This window comes from Heteronotia binoei, chromosome 2 (genome assembly GCF_032191835.1).
Source record: "Heteronotia binoei isolate CCM8104 ecotype False Entrance Well chromosome 2, APGP_CSIRO_Hbin_v1, whole genome shotgun sequence".
NCBI classification, from domain to species: domain Eukaryota; kingdom Metazoa; phylum Chordata; class Lepidosauria; order Squamata; family Gekkonidae; genus Heteronotia; species Heteronotia binoei.
Genome location: NC_083224.1, coordinates 124,955,383 through 124,972,350, shown reverse-complemented (window position 1 = coordinate 124,972,350; position 16,968 = coordinate 124,955,383). Strand labels below are relative to the sequence as shown.

Sequence of the window (16,968 nt, the reverse complement as noted above, 5' to 3'; positions counted from 1 at the left end):
GTTTGCAGGTTTCTAAACCTGCTGGAGCTCTAAAGGTACATGGTGACTGTGGTGGTGGGGCTTCCCCCACCGGTCAGCTGGCTGGGGGCGGAGGGAAGTCTTTAAAAACGGGGGATCCCCCACTGGGACCTGGGGATTGGGAAGCCTACGACAAAAACTAATAATGGCTGCTTCCACATTATTTAAAAACAAAAGCTAATAATGGCTGCTCACACAACATTGTGCTCATCTCACATATGATTTGTGGCATTGGGACTTTTCCCTTTAAGCCAGAAAAAGAAGAAATATTTTAAAATCCAGTTCAATGGGAACTCTGTGGAGTACCCATGTGGCTATTCCTTCCCTTCCCACTAGGGCAAGGGCTGGAGCTAAACTTTGCTTTCAAAATTACATTGAGCAGCTCTATGCCATGCCACATTTTCCCTCCTTTTTCTTTTTGCCCTGTAAAAGACTTTTCCCACAGGTACTTGCTGAATTGTTCTGTAGTGTTACAGTGTGGCTCAGAAGTGGAAAGAAGGAATTCTGGATACTTTTGCAGAGATGCAATGGGAGGGGGAACGAGAAAAAGTTGTGGGTGGCAGCGGCAGCAACATCATTAAGAAAGAGAGCTTTTGGCAGAGGCAGTTTTGCATAGAGAAGTGATAGGGAAGGGGGTAGGGTTTTTTTAAATTTCAAAAGCAACTTTTATTGGAGATAAGATTGTCATACAACCATACATAAGGGAAGGGGTAGTTGACGATTCCTTTCCCCAAGTTCAAAATGCAGAAACCAGAGTGAGAAAAACTGCTTAAGTAAGTGATTTGGAGCAGGCTGGGCACAGTGAGGCCAGCAAAAAGAAGAATGGCCATTAACTTTACCTGAGGAAATCGCAGTTGGCTGGTGAGGAGAAGGATGATGTCATTGGTGTAGGTCAAAGTCAGGAGCTATTGTGCCTATGCTCCTCCTTGTCCAGGCTACAGGAAAGAAACATGGGCACAGAAAAGTAGGCTTTGCACCATGGCAGCAGCAGCCATATTGCTCCTCACCTGCCCTGCGGTGCCTAAGCCAGCAATGAGGAGCATGAGCATAGTAGCACCCAGCTTTGACCCGTGCTGGGGGGGGGCAGCTGGTGAGATGGAGCTCAGCACAGTTGCTGTGCCAGCAGGGCAGCTTGATCCTTACAACAAGGCTACAAGATAGACTGCTGGCCTTGTAGTCTGCTGCAGCCAAGCTCCAACACACACTATCTGAAGAAGTGAGCAGTGACTCACTGAACTTTATCCCCTGCTACAAATTTTGTTAGTCTTTAAGGTGCTACTGGAATCCTGCTGTTTTCTACTCTAACACACACTGTTCAACAGCACTTTAAAGACATACATAACTTTCCCTTCCCTATTATAAATTCACAACAAACCTGTAGGTAGATTCTAGAGGGCTAACCATGTACTGCAGCCAAAATAACTAAAGAGTCTCAGCGCTTTAAAGGCTATTGTGGCACATGAGCTTTTGTGAGACAGCATAATCTGATGGGGAAAAGATGTTTTTAATCACATTAATTATATTTTTAATCCTGCTTTGAGCTCAAGGGTAGCCTACATGGTGTTGCCAAACAGCCATGATTTCGAGCAACCCCCGTACTTGACTTTGGACTTTTATGGACTGTACATAGACTAGCACTCACGCCAGACCAGCTTTTGGGCACATGACCCTCTTGGACTATTATGCTGTGGACTGCTTTGCCTACAGAAAACTGCAAAGACTTCGAACCATACTTCATCAGCTGCCTAGTCTCTGTTGCAGACACCTGAAGCCCTGTCTTCATGGAGACAAGACCAGCAGCAGACCTAGGGGAAGCCATGTTCTTGGAGATTTCAAAATGACATGCTATTTTCCTGTAGCAGCCATGAAGAAACTGTGTCTTCACCACCTACTGCATTCCAGGGTCCTTGCATCAGCTTTAATCATGCAGATGTCAGCTGCCCAGCTAGAGACAAAGGAACTGATGTGAGGCAATCATAATAATTACTGGTGGACAAAGGAGTCTTCCTGCACCTCCATCAATAGAACATCGTTCGGCTAATCTCATCATTTTACAGTTATCATCAGCCAGATCCTGCTGCCCATTTCCACTGTTCCCAATTCCTTTTGTTTCCCCCACAATCCCCAAGAGGTGTCACTAAATCAACCCATCAGACCCTAAATTGTCCATTCTGGTTTTCTTTATTCGATGTATGTTTCTACTCAGAGACACGTTAATCACTCTCTGGGTACTATTGTTACATTTCCTGGGAACCACTAACTGGCCAGGTAATCCCTTCACTGGATTCTGCCCCAGGTCACAAAACTGACTACTTAAGGCAGACCCTCCTGCCATTCAGGAATGACTTTTTCCTGATAGCTGCCTTGCTGGAAGAGTCACCCCCACTCCTGATCAGTTTGAGACCTTTCTCCGCATGGTGCTGGTTGTCTCATGGGCCCCCACCCCTCTCGATGCTGAATATCTGCTTGCCTTGACAGATATTACCCATAAACGATACTCCTGCTAATGCAAACATCCCTATCTTTTCTAGCTATTTTCCTAGTTCTGAACTGCATGTTGAATGTGTGATTTTCCCTTTTATGCTTTGAGTTTCCTTAAATAAAAACAATTCAGAATCTCATCATTGACTTAAGGGCTCCTGGAAATACCAACTCTGGTATACATAATTATTGACCCTGTGTTATTCTTGCCATCTTCCCTTCTTAACTAAAATTCCCCAAATTTGTTTGAAAAGGCATTTTGGCCAACAATGGTTCTTTCTGCTACCATTTTATCTCCACAACAGCCCTGTGAGGTCAGTTAAGGCCACACTGAACAGCTTTTTGACTGAGATTCTAGAGGGCTAGCCACCTTCTGCAGCCAAAATAACCAACTCAAGAGTCTCAGTGCCTGAAAGACCATCCAAATTATTGTGACACAAAAACTTTGGTAAACCAGTGCATCTGATGGGGGGCGGGGAATTTTTTCCCTCAGCTGTATCCATCATACTTTTAACCCTGCTCTGAGCATCAGGGGTATCCCTGAATGACTCTCCCTGCCCTGATTTGATCCCCATCACAGCCACAGTCTCCCTGAGCCGAATCTGACAGTCTAATCATTACATCAGCCCAACTTGGCTCTTCTCTGCATTCCTTTCACCTTTCAAGTCCCCCAACCAAGATAGCATTAAGAATGGCCATGGCCTTTCTTGTCCCTCTCCAGTCCTTATTAACTCTTCCATAACCAGAGGGGGGCATTCCAGGCCTAGTGGGTCCCCTCAGGTGGCCCACAGCAAAGCACAGCATGCAACCTCCACCCGCTCCTCCCTTCAGACAACTGGCAAGCCCCTCCTGAGGAACCTGGGGTGAGTTTGAACACCACCAGCTTTGGCTACAGTGTTGCACTTACTGCCTCGAAGCCGGGCCCAGCTTAAGCCATTTGCTCCTCGTGGCAAACTGGCCCAGAGAGGAGGAGGAAACTGAAAACAGGAGCATCTGCCACTTACAAGCACCAGCAAGGGACAAGTTGCTGATCCCCGCCCCTCATCCCCAGTTCTCTTCATGCTTGTACAAAGAGGGAAAAGGGTTGTCTTGGGCAGTTTCGTTTATCTTACTGTGCATGTAGAGTGGGGAGGGACTTAAGCATACTCAGGATGATGCTAGATTTAAATAGGGGTAGAATCTGATTATAAATTGCAGCTTTTGCTCTCTGGGTTATTGCATGGCGAGTTGGGCCAGCTGGAGCCCTGGCCAACTCAGCTGGAGCTCTGCTCCAGTGGGCTCCAGCAGAAAAAAAAAAAGCCCTGGACTTGGGATTTAATGGTTTTATGAAACCTCCTCCCACTCCATATGGCAATGTAAACTGCAGATGTAAGGCTACAGACTGGCTTCAGGTGCCCCCTGATGAACCACAATCAGGAGCCATGGACCTCTGCTCCAAAGTTCGCCTTTCACAGCATCACTGCCCTCCTCTGAACTTTTCAGAGAAAGGGATACACCCTGAATCTGCAAAAATTTTATGAGACAGATTTTATTTTATTCTTAGGTAAGAATAAAAGATCCCACTACAAAATATTAAGTGAGCACTGGCCCTGAGAACTATTCTTCAAATAAGGTAATTATAGGTATAATGAATTAACAGGTATAGCCATCTCATCTGGCATCTGTTGGCATCTGTTGGGGATGCCTGGCATCTGTTGGGGATTTTAAAAAAACAAACCAGAAGCCCAACAATTACAAATAGAACAATGTGGCATGGAGTTCTGTTCTAGTTCTGGAGTTCTCTATCAGCAAAAACAAAAGAAAAGACAAACAAACAATTCCTCTAGGTTTTCACTTGCCCCTAGAAAAGACTGCAAAACTGATTTCCTTCCCAATGTTTTCTAATAACAATTCTACTTTCTACTGTCAGTACTTAAATTACTGTATTTTTTCATGGCTGTTCAATCATCAATCCACTTTCATAGAACATACAGTACATTACACATTAAGCATGGAAAGTTCCTCATTACTTCACTGCTACAAAATACACTAGACAGCACTCTCTAGCTGTTTGAGTTTCCACTGAATATAAAAAAAATGCTACCAAAGAAGATGTTTCCTTCAAAGTTTATTAAAAACATGCAAATAGTTTCCTCATTCTAATGGAAATTAGAAGGGAAGAAAATTTTAAAATGAGTGTTCCACAAATGTTAACACACACCCAAACACACACGTTCAGCTATCATCAGGAAATATGTGAATCCTACTGTTTTCTCATATAAAATATTTCAAAAATGAATTACCACAATAGCTGAAACAGAGATTCATGCAAAATACAACATGATGTTTTACATCATGGTTGCATATTTCTCTGCAAGAGTTTAAATAAAACTCAGAGTAAAAGCTGACAAGTTATTTTGCCTAAGTAGAGTTATTGCTTGTACAGGGCAGTACCTTTACCTTTTAGAGTTATTTTAGAGAGCTCAACTAACACAGCACTGGGGCTAAGCACATAAAACATGGAGTGTGAAGTCTCAAAATTTTAGCTGAGCCATAATTTATCAGAGGAACCTTAAGAGTCACTTATCCTCACCCTGAGAGGGTTGACAATTCCAGCTTGTGAAACTTCTGGAGATTTGTTGGTGATACCTGGGGAGGCAGCTCAGCAGGTGTGCAATACCATACAGTCTGCCCTCTGAGGTAGCCGTTTCCTTCAGGGGAACTGATCGCTGTAGACTGGAGATCACTTCTAATTTCAGGAGGACTCCAAGCTCCATCTTGAGGTTAGTAGCCCTACTTGCTTCACACATCCCAAATTCAATATAGTGATAATATACATGGCTATATCTAGTACATGGCTTTTGTTAAAATCAAGATTTGATGAGATAAGTCCCGCCTTCCTGGCTCCCTCCTGGTTCCCCCCTCCCTTCTGGCTCCCCCCTCCCACCTACCAGGGACTGTCAGGGGTGGGTGGAGCCATTCCCCTTGGGCCTGGACTTCTGGGAAGAAGGAGGAGGCAAAATGGCAACTGTTGTCGGTGCAAGCTTTATTTTTTGGGGAAGCTGTGCTTTTGCACAGGAGGGGTTTTGGAAATTGTGCTTTTATACAATGTGGGGAAAATGTTTAGTGTTTTTTGCATCAGTATTTAAAAAGGAGAGAGTAGAAATCACAAATTCCTGCCTCACAGACAGAGCAAATGTTTGCAGGGGCTTAGAGCAACAGGAGTTCTCTTTTCCTGCTTGCCGCACAGAGCGGCACAGATATTCTAAGACATGGTGTGTGCTGAGAGACAGAGGGGGTGTGTGAGGGAGAGATACCCTTTGCCCCTTCAGCCAGCCACAGAATGCTTCAGATCTATTTAAAATACACAGTTACACACAGGTTCCTTCAGAATTTTAGCACTTCCCAGGAAAAAAACCCTTCAGCTTCCTAAAGCAGAGAGTGAGAGCAACTGCAAACACAGGCAAGCTGGTTTTGCAAAAAGCAACAGTTCCCGCTTCCCCAGAACCCAGCAAGCAGACACAGAGCCCTTGTAAGGTTCACTGTCCTTTTAAGTTTAAGCCACCCCCGCCTTTAAGCTCAGCAGGAGAGAGAGAGAATGCAATTGCTTACTGACCACCGCTTTTAAAAACACAAAAACCGCTTTTAAAACACAGCCGCATTTCTGCCCCCCTGAGATGTGTATTTGAAGGCTGGCAGCGAGCTTACTGACTAACAGAGTCAGTTGAACAAGCACGCTGCTGCTAGGACGGTACTAGATAAGTGAGGCTCCAATCAAGGTAGCTTATCAGACAGAATATACCCCGGCTGAAATGGGGGTTTTAGCCAATCAGAAAGCAGGGAACCATGTGGATCTTTTCAGCCAATGGCTGCTGCACCCTTCAACCAGCATTTCTAATGCTGAAGAGGAGCCCCCCACCCACCCCCTCATTTGCTGCCATCTCTGACTTGTTAAAATAAAACACACATACACTTTATAAAAAATAATAAGACACTGGATTTATATTTTGCCCATCACACAAAGTCTCAGAGTGGCTCACAGTCTCCATTACCTTCCTTCCCCACAAGAAACACTCTGTGAGGCAGGTGGGGGTGAGAGAGCTTTTACAGCAGCAGCCCTTTCAAGGACAAGCTCTGTGATAGCCATGACAGCCCTGCCAGGTAGGCTTAGGGGAGAGACATGATTCATGTTGGCCTCTAGAGATGCCTCAGGGGGAGGAGAACCTTGTGGTATTGTTTTTAGGGTGCTGGGGGGGGGTATCCCCAAGCCTGAAAACAAACAGTTGTGTAGGGCTTAATGAAAAACAGCAGTTTTTTAAATTTCTGTAGGAAAATCTTTGGGGGCCAGACCCTGCAAGATAGACCTCGCTGCACACAGTCTTCTCAGGGGGAGTTTTTGAAGTTATTAGAAGTTTATAAACTATAAATACACACTCCAAATGAGTTTTTCTCAACTTTTTAACATTTTTTCCTCCAGAAATAAGAACTGATACAATCCTTTTGCAGTGTTGCTGCAGGATCAGGCTAGTGTCAATACTTTTTCATTGAAACAGAGCACATATTTTGTAACTAGCAACTGTTGTCTTTTTTTATGTAACTGCACAACTGCAAACAAGTTGAAACTATTGCTGGAGACACATTGTTGTCCATAAAAATATGCTATGTAATGTACAATGGGAAGAAATACACAAGGCACCATCAGAGTTCTGGGGATTGTGAAAATGGAAATGAATTTAAGATATACAATTTTTAAAAAATGTGCTACTTTGGAATTTTTAACTATGTCATACTAAAAGGAAACCATTTTTAAAAGCAAGCTGCTTCACCTATTACAAGCAAATTGTGAGCCTATCAAAGTGATGGTAGATTTGAAACCATAACACCTAAAGTTCTTGAAAATGCAGAGGCAGTTTTTGCTTGAAGAAAGCTTATATTCCTAAGAAAGTTCACGGTGCAGGCAACTTTACAGACAGGCAAAAGCATAAACAAATTTAGGCAAATTGACATCAGGATCATGTAAAACTTTTAAACAGTGATTGCACTGAATTTTCAAGACACTTTACCCAAACTTGTGAATCTTTCAGGAGATGTTGTGTTCTTTGAATTGTTTCATGGCATATCCAGGCTTAGCAGCCTTAAGCTGCTTGGTTTGATAAGGTTAACACATTTCACAATGGATGTAAGCTTTGCACCGCAGACAGCATGGCAGTAGTACAACCGGTACAGAGAGAAGATGGTTCAACAATTTTGCCTCCAAGGGAGGCACCCCATTAAAATGCTTCAGAGATACACAGCTTTTGAATTTGTATGTTTAAAACACATTCACATGTTGCAAAGAGTCCTGGAATATCTATGTTGAATAATTTCAGGCCTTCAAAATGTCTTACAACTAAGAAATTATTTTGAAGCACAATTGGGACGCAACAGGTGCACTGCTGCGTTTTGCAATTAGCATCAACTCACAACTGTGTGAATATTCAACAGAACCATTCCATGCTTCAGTTTTCTCTTTGGCAGTTGGGAAACTAAACTAGAACAGAGTGTGCCTTTAAAGAACACATAAGAAAAATGTGAAAATTCACACTAAACTGTGGTGGCAGTTGACAATAATTCCTGTCACACAGATTATGGACTTCACCACATTATTTGTTAAAATTTCTTGTCACTATCCCTTTGTTAGGGGACACAGAAGGAAATCTTAACATCACCATTGCTATACAAGTCTTTTTAGGCATGAGCTATTCACAAACTTTTTCACATACCCACCTGCAGACCATAAAACGGGCAGGGGACTCACACTCTTGCAAGGTGGTCCCCGGGGACACACACCGCAAGGAGGGACGGGCGCTTGTGACATTAAATTGCTCCAATGAGAGATGGTGGGCCTGACCTAGCTTCTCCTTAGAAATGGGAGAGCCCATACCTTTCACCACATGCATCTGTTGGTATTTTTTACCTTGCACCACAGAAAAGCCGACTTATGAAGAAATGAACCCCCTGGAACTCATTTATGATGAAATGATGCCCCAGGATGGGCAAGAGGAAAGGCCTCGGTGTATTCAGAATATAGTAGAGGATGTGAGTAGTAAGGGGAAAAGGTGTCAGGGGGTTGTGGGGAGGGCGTCCTGGAAAAATGGTAAATGTGTGTTTTTTTCTGTTGCAGTTAGAGCGTGAAGGAATGTATTGGCAGCTGATTGGTGCTATTTTGGAAATGGCGCACAAAAATTGTCTTCTACATGTTGTAAATTTTGTCAAGAAATAAACGGTCGTCAAGAGTACAGCTGTGTGAAGTACATGACAAGCCAAGAGGTTGGAGAAGAAATGGAGGACGTGGAGGAACCTACATTGTGTACGGAATATCTCGTAGAGATGGTAAGTAGCGAGGAGGAAAACACTGGGGAGAGACACAGGCAGTGGGAGTGTGGGCCTGAAAAGTGCTACAAGTTTGTTTTCTCTCTCTCGCAGCTCCCAATTGAAGTGAAATGGCACCAGTTTGGACAGATTGTGGAGATGGCGCATCGCAGGGTGCAGGATTCTTGTTGTTCTTATTGTGAAAAAACAGCCTGGTATCAAAAACACAGCTGCGTGAGAAGGAAAATGAAAATGGAGAAGGCTGTCTGTGTGCAAACACTATACCCTGATGTAAGTTTTTTTAAAAGGTGAATGAATATGCTTGGAAAAAGAATAGGAAAAAACTTAGACCTCTGTTTTTCCCCCTGACAGCTTGGAAGGGTGGAGAAGTTTTCAGACATCCTCAGAAATTTGGAGCCATGGTGTTGTCCATTTTGCAATAGTGTGGCTCTTCTTCAGGAGTCGTGCTCTGAGAGTGATGGTGAAGCATATTCCCCACCATATTCTGAGAATCAGATTACAAATGATTCAGGAATTGATACATGCCCCCGATCCTCTCCAGCACAAGCAACAGAGCCACCGAGGGAAGCTGCTTCTGTCCAGGGGGGAGAGAAACGCCCATGCATTAAGAAATTATTCCCCAATGTAAGTGTAGCAAAAGAGCACCCCTGTGTGTGTGTGTGAATGTAACAAAAACAAATTAGAGCGAAAAGTTTTTTTCTCTTTTAAACAGGTACGGGGAGACAGTCCTGTTGATTTCACCCTTCTAGCCAATTGCGTTAGTGAATCAATAAACCCCAGCTGTTGTTATCGCTGTGGCTTGGTAACTTTGGCCCATCAGCTGTGAGACGCAGAATTTGGAGCGGGTGCGGATTTGCCAAAGTTCTACGTTATCGAGACAGAGGGGCCACAGCTGCACGCTTTCCTACAAAGGAAAATTATGGAGCATGCTGAACTGCTGAAGCAAACCAGAGAAGATCAAGAGTGAGGGGTGGTTTTATCTGTTATCAGTATATTGGCTGTCTAATAAATATATTTTTATTAGGGTTTGTAGAATCTTTCAGGCTCAAGTGCCGTGTTCTACTGGAGAAAGTTTTTCTTCCAGACGTTTCGTTCTCGGCTGCGGAGAACATCCTCAGTGGCGTTGCAGCCGGAGTAGGCGCTCTGACCTTCTTGGCTGATGTTCTCCGCAGCCGAGAACGAAACGTCTGGAAGAAAAACTTTCTCCAGTAGAACACGGCACTTGAGCCCGAAAGATTCTACAAACCCTAATGATGTTACCAGCCGTGAAAACCTGAAATCTTTAAATATATTTTTGTTGTGGCAAAAAAGAGTAATGTTTTCATTTCTACAAATACCTTTCAGAACTTTGTATATCTAAACAGTGAACCAAACATGGCATCAGTGTGTGGCATAATATCCTTAGCACTTGTAATGTACTGGAAACCGAGACTGTTTGAAGGCAACATTCTTTATTGTGAGCACATTACAAAAAGTGAGTACACGTGGCCGGGGTCCCGCATATATACATTTCCCCGGACGGCCCCCCTGGTCCGACCAGGCCAATCCTGGTCGGTTAAACTTCCCACCACAGATGTTGAGGGGCGGGGCCACTGGCGAGCCACATCCGGGAACCCGAGGGTCTCCCTTCGGTGACCATTGCCATGCGGCCTGGCCACTTATGAACAATACATAACAGCACTAGAGATGGTTTGTAATGTGAATATGTTTAACAGTCTTCAATCTTTGGTGGGCATAGTTTTATCCGCTTGTGTTGTGGTGGAGATACCCCATAAACCATGAATAGGCTATATATATTTTAACCCCTTCAAATTGTACTTTTCCACACCCAGGTATCGGTTGTTAAAAACGTGTAACACAATTTCACCGTCTTAAAAGACCCTGTGTCCCTACGATATCTGTGTTTACACACTCTCGGAATACCTGCACAGGTCTTTAAGTGTTCAAAAACCTTCTAACACAGTTCCCCACCACACCTCCAATTCAAGAAATGAGGAAGGTCTGGGTATGGCCATGTGACAATGTGTATTTAAGAAAGAAGCTTCTCTTGGCGACAACATGGAAACTCCTACCAAGCCTTGGGTATTCACCACTCAGCCACCACCATTGGTGAGGCCTCCTGTCAAGCGCTTGGAATTTAACATCTCCACAACTCCAGAAGTAAACATCATGCTGCCCACACAGGCCAGCCATAGTGGTGCACAGATGGAGTCGGACATGGGTATGCCCATCCCATCATGGTATGATTACCGGACACCTCTGGATGAATTGGAAGAGGATGCTGAAGATGTGGTGGAGAATGAACACTTGGAACATGAGAATATGATGTCAAACTCAAGTAAAGAGGTGTTCATGAATGGCTGTATAATGAAGCCAGGGGTGTGGGACTTGTTTCACTGAACTATTCTTTTTATTCTGTTTGGACAGCTGGATGAGGAGTTTATTTGAGCCTTTGCTAACCTGCACATCACTTGTGACAAGGAGAAGAGATAGTTCTGTTACAATAAAAACACTTGTTTTTAACGTTGTATGTGAGTGTGTGTGGTTACTAGCAGGCTTTCAGTGATCATGGTTTCAGTCTTTCAGGGACACAAAAATATGATGGGTCTTACTGAAATAATAGATTGTTTGTGTAAGTTTTGCAAAATTATAATAATAACCATCTCTGCACTCTCTCTCAGAGTTTCTCTGGTTGTGTTTGTGGTTTTAAAGAGACTCCCTTCCCTGCAAAACCATGCTTGTTGCTGTAATAGACTTCATTTTCCGGTGTGCACCACCGCCACCCCTAGGAGGTTGCTCAGAATCTCCCTGTTACTTTGCAATAAGCTGCCCACAAAGTCCAGAAACCCTTTATTAAATGAAAACTTCCAGAACTCCCCAAAAGACCTCATGGGAACCACCCCTCCCCGCCATCCAGGCAGTCAAATTAGCTGTTAGAATTTTTATTCAATTGGGCAACATAGTTCTCAACAAATCGATTGTAGTTCCGGTATTTTGCATCCAAAATAGATTTTTCAGCCATTATAATTTGCTCCCTTTGTCTTATCTCTGTGATCCCTCTTTTTATCATGTTCTCGTGGTTATTTATCTCCATCATGAACTCAGAGCTCACTTGGCCGAATTCCTTGTGCTTTTTCGGATCAGGACCCTCCCAGGCAAGGTCTGGCAAAGGACACTTCTGGGAGTTGTGGTTGACCAGCGTGGAAGAGGTTCCAGGAACATTATCTAGGGGAAAATATATAGTTGAAAATATATAGTGGAAACTCTACCCTTCCCCCCACTGTTTAAGAAGTTTAAAAATTTAAAATTAATTTATCCCCTGCAACTACACATGCAAGTACAATTTTGGTCACTACACCATGAAAAAAGTCTATAACTTGGAGAAACTCTGCCTGAGGGTGGCAGGATAGAGAAAGAAGTACCTTTCTCCCATTCTCACAAGAAGTCAATGACCTGTGGAATTCACCGTTGCAGGAGGTGGTGGCAGCAGACTTCAAAAAGAGATTGAATAAACATGTGGAGTTTGCTCTGGAGCCAGTATCCTGGCCCCACTGTGTGACACAGAATGCAGGCCTCATCCTACATGGCTGTTCTTAACTAAAATTAATTTATTCCTCTCCTGCATTTTTGGCTGACTCCTTAGGTTGCATCACACACACATAAAAGTTCAAGAATTGTGTTAAACATTGGCTATTTACCCTAAACACAATGGCCAAACTGTTTAAGAACTTTTAAAAATCTTACCAGGTTCCACAGCTGGTTCAGGAATAGGCCAGGCTGTCACATGTTGGTCAGCTGTGCCAAGTATAAAAGCCATTTGCTGGAAGGTATCTGGTGGTTGTTGGGGATTGGCCCTTGCCAAATGAGCAGTGTAGTTGTGGGGGTCTGGCAGGAATAGAAGTCACCTGCAGGGGATTGGCACTGCCCACTGAAATTGGCATTTCCACTGTTAAAAAAGAAAGAACGTTAATCCTTTGAACCTAAGCCATAGAGTCTACCCTTTTTCTCCAGGGAAACTTGAGATCTCCAGGGTCTGCCTGGAGGTCCCTGCTTGTTCCACTCTCCACAGTTAATAAAAAATACCTCCGCATAAAAGTGCCACATTTGAGTATATTTACCCTAAACACAATGGTCAAGCTGTTTAAGAGCTTTTAAAAATCTTACCAGGTTCCAGGTTCCATAGGCCAGACAGTCACATGTCGGTCAGCTGTACCAAACATAGAAGCCAGTTGCTGGGGATTGGCACTGCCCACTGAAATTGACATTTCCACTGTTAAAAAAGGACATTAATACTTTGAACTTTATGCCATAAAGTCTACCCTTTTTCTGCAGGGAAGCTGGAGATCTCCAGGATCTGCATGGAGGTCCCTGCTTGTCCCATCCTCCACATTTAATAAAAAACACCTCTGCATAAAAGTGCCACAATTGGGTAAAAGACTTTTAAAGTCACCCCACAATGGTCAAGCTGTTTAAGAACTTTAAAAATCTATAAATAACTTCTGGGGCCCAAAACATGTTCCTGACCTGCATTTTGGGTGTCTCCTTGCTGCAGCCACATGTGATTTTTTTCCATATTTTAAAAACTTTTCTCAAGAAAAGCGATGAAACTTTTCCCCCACCAGCACACGGATGTAAAAACCCACCGTTGTCATCCTGCAGTTTTTCTGGAGGAACGTCAGTGGCTCCATCTTGCTGGTATGGATGGATACTGATAATGCTGTTCAGTGTTTGGTCCTCAGCAAAAATGACTGGTATATGAAGAACAAACAAGATTTCCAAAAAGAGCATTAATGCATAGACTTGGAAGGGCCCTCCAGAGTCATTTACCCCGACCCCTCTCATGATCACGTTTACAGAAGTTTTTTTTAAAATATACATCAATATAAAATAAGTTAAAAATTACCTTCCAAATCAACAAGATCTTCTGAAGCCAGTCCTGGTTATGTAGTCAGGAGCTGTGTTTTAAAACACCATGGAGGTGTGACATGAGGGGCTTTTTATAATCGATGGGTGTATACACTTGTTCTTATCAAATTGGGACACATGCCACGGGTTCTACAAAAACGTACAAGAATATGTGGTTCTTGTTATCTGTAAATACCCACGACTGTTGTTGAAATTCTCTAAAGACCCATTGTTTCAAGGGTACATTTAAAAACCACACACAAAGCCTCATTGCATTTTAATATATATTTTAATTACACATTTTTACAGAAAGACTTTTAGAAACATAATAAAAATGTTTTTACACACTGTATTTTTAATATATATATATATATTTAATTATACATTTTACAGGAAGATATTTAGACATTCATGATCTTTAAACATTTTTTGAAGAAATTGTTCAAACAGTTTTACGTATTTAAGAACACAATCTTTGTAAATTGTCTTCAGACGTTCTCCAGAGTGTGTGCTTGATGCTATCTCATCAACGTGCCTCGCCAGTGTCACGATATGCTGAAAGTTTAGGCTGAAACAACGCATGGAAATTGCAACCACTGTGAGGGTGTAGAACACTGGCTCAAATTTCAGATTTTGTATATAAAGGTTAAAATTTCATCATAAAAGGAATCTGGCCATAAAAGGCAACTATGCCCCATCTGATTACAAATGTCCATAACACAACCTTCACATTTTGAAAATAATAAATCACTGCAACATCTCTTTAGAACAGCATACACGCAAGCAGGCAGGAGCATATTCATGAGGGATCTTTGGCTGATCCCTCTGCTAACTGGTATATCTTCATTCACACCTGTATAATTCTGTACAGCCGAGTACAGGGCACTCTTGCCTTCTGCAAAATCTCAGAGTTTTATTTTCTAAAGCCAGACGAACAAAAACAGACAAACAAAAAATACATTAGGCCATCATTTCCCACTCAGAGATCCCTCACATCCTTACAATTCCCTTACACACCTCAAAGGTATATAGAGGTTGTCAGTTTGGGAGGCCTGCCTCTCCCCATCTTTGTAATCTGTGTTTACAGGGGACTGGCCCTCTCCTCCAGAATGAAACAAGCGTTTTGGTAAGTTTTCTTTCTCAGCATCACAGAGCTCACATCTCTTTCTTGTTTTAGACTTCTTGACTGGTGCTCTAGGGACCTGTGGGTCAAAAACTGTCACCAATGTGCTTGTCATGGTGCAAGATAAAAAAACACCAACTGATGCATGTGGTGAAAGGTACGGGCCCTCCCATTTCTAAGGAGAAGCTAGGTTAGGCCCACCATCTCTCATTGGAGTGATTTAATGTCACAAGCGCCCATCTCTCCCCGCGATGTGTGTTCCCAGGGACCGCTTTGCAAGAGTGTGAGTCCCCTGCCCGTTTTATGGCCTGCAGGTGGGTATGTAAAAGAGTTGTGAATAACCCATGCTAAGAAGACTTGTATAGCAATGGTGATGTTAAGATTTCCTCCTGTGCCCCCTAACAGTGGGCTAGTGACGAGAAATTTTAACAAATAATGTGGTGAAGTCCATAATCTGTGTGAAGGAATAATCTGTCATCTGCCACCACAGTTTAGTGTGGATTTTCACATTTTTCTTATGTGTTCTTTAATGGCACACTCTGTTCTAGTTTAGTTTCCCAACTGCCCAAGAGAAAACTGAACCATGAAATGGTTTCCTCTGTCTCTCTCTCTCAGCACACACCATGTCTTAGAATGTCTGTGCCCCTCTGTGCGGCAAGCAGGAAGAGAGAACTCCTGTTGCTCTAAGCCCCTGCAAACATTTGCTCTGTCTGTGAGGCAGGAATTTGTGATTTCTACTCTCTCCTTTTTAAATACTGATGCAAAAAACACTAAACATTTTCCCCACATTATACAAAAGCACACTTTCCAAAACCCCTCCTGTACAAAAGCACAGCTCCCCCCAAAATAAAGCTTACACCAACAACAGTAGCTATTTTGCCTCCTCCTTCTTCCCAGAAGTCCAGGCACAAGGGGGATGGCTCCACCCACCCCTGACAATCCCTGGTGGGTGGGAGGGGGGAGCCAGGAGGGAGGGGGGAACCAGGAGGGAGCCAGGAAGGTGGGACTTATCTCATCAAATCTTGATTTTGACAAAAGCCATGTACTAGATACTACTGATAATAATTACCTGCATCATAGTTCACAGGGACACTGTATAAAAGTTAACATGCCAATGTGATTTGAACCTTAAGTAGGGTTGCCAATCTCCAGGTGGGGCCTGGAGTCCTCCCAGAATTACCACTGATCTTCAGATTCCAGAGACCAGTTGCCCTGAAGAAAATAGCCATTTCAGAGAATATCTAAAAGGCCTCAAGTAGGGCTGAGGGGATGGGTACACTTTCCAGGGGCCAAAGCCAGTCTGCAAACATATTTGCATAACATAGTTCAGTAGTTCTCAAACTTTAGGACACCCTTCCCACTGCCATGCATTTTGACAGCCTCCTTTCAAACTTCACCAAGCCATGCATGCCCCCTGGAGGCCTTTGTCCTCTGGCATTCTCAAAGCAATACAAGAGGAACAACATCAACTGAAATTAAGATTGTTTTTAAAGAAAAGTATTTTCATTGCCTGTGGAAGGCACTGACGGCTGCCTATCTTCCCAGCTTACTCTTCTCCCCAGCAGCCATTTCTGACTCAGTGAAGGTTTATTGCCAGGAGTAATAGCCATATAGGTCACAGGGCTAGTATACAAAGGGGGCAAAATCTCATCCAGCAGATGCAGAGCTTCTGCTGAAAGATGAGAAAAAGGCCAACAGTTTCACCCCTTTTCCCCATTGGGCCTCATTACTCACATGAATAAACTTTTCTGGATCAGGGCCTACTAGGCTTCCCAACCCTCCCGCTCTGGCGGGGGGTCCAGGATTTCCACCCTCTTCCCCCACCCCACCCAAAAATGGAAGCGGGGGGGGGAAGGGGGGGGAAACTGCGCCAAGGAGCTCCCTCGGCTTCTGGAGGTGGTGGCGGCAAAGGGGCCGTGGCGGCCACCGAGATTGCGCGCCAGGTGGTGAGTGCCAGGCGGGAGGGCGCGCACGGGACCGGGGTGGGCCTCCCTTGGGTGGCTGAGCTCGGCCATCTCGCCTCCTTCCTCGTCTACCTCGCCAAGGCTGCCGGAGCCGGGGCAGCCTGGTGTGCGTCCGCCGGCTCTCCA

General features: G+C 43.8%; 1 protein-coding gene across 1 annotated transcript in view; it reads right to left on the bottom strand.

Annotated features, from left to right (window-relative positions):
• The window catches only part of SGIP1 (SH3GL interacting endocytic adaptor 1), a 289,970-nt gene that overhangs the window by 239,869 nt on the left and 33,133 nt on the right, over positions 1-16,968 (bottom strand). The gene's annotated exons all lie outside the window — the stretch shown is intronic.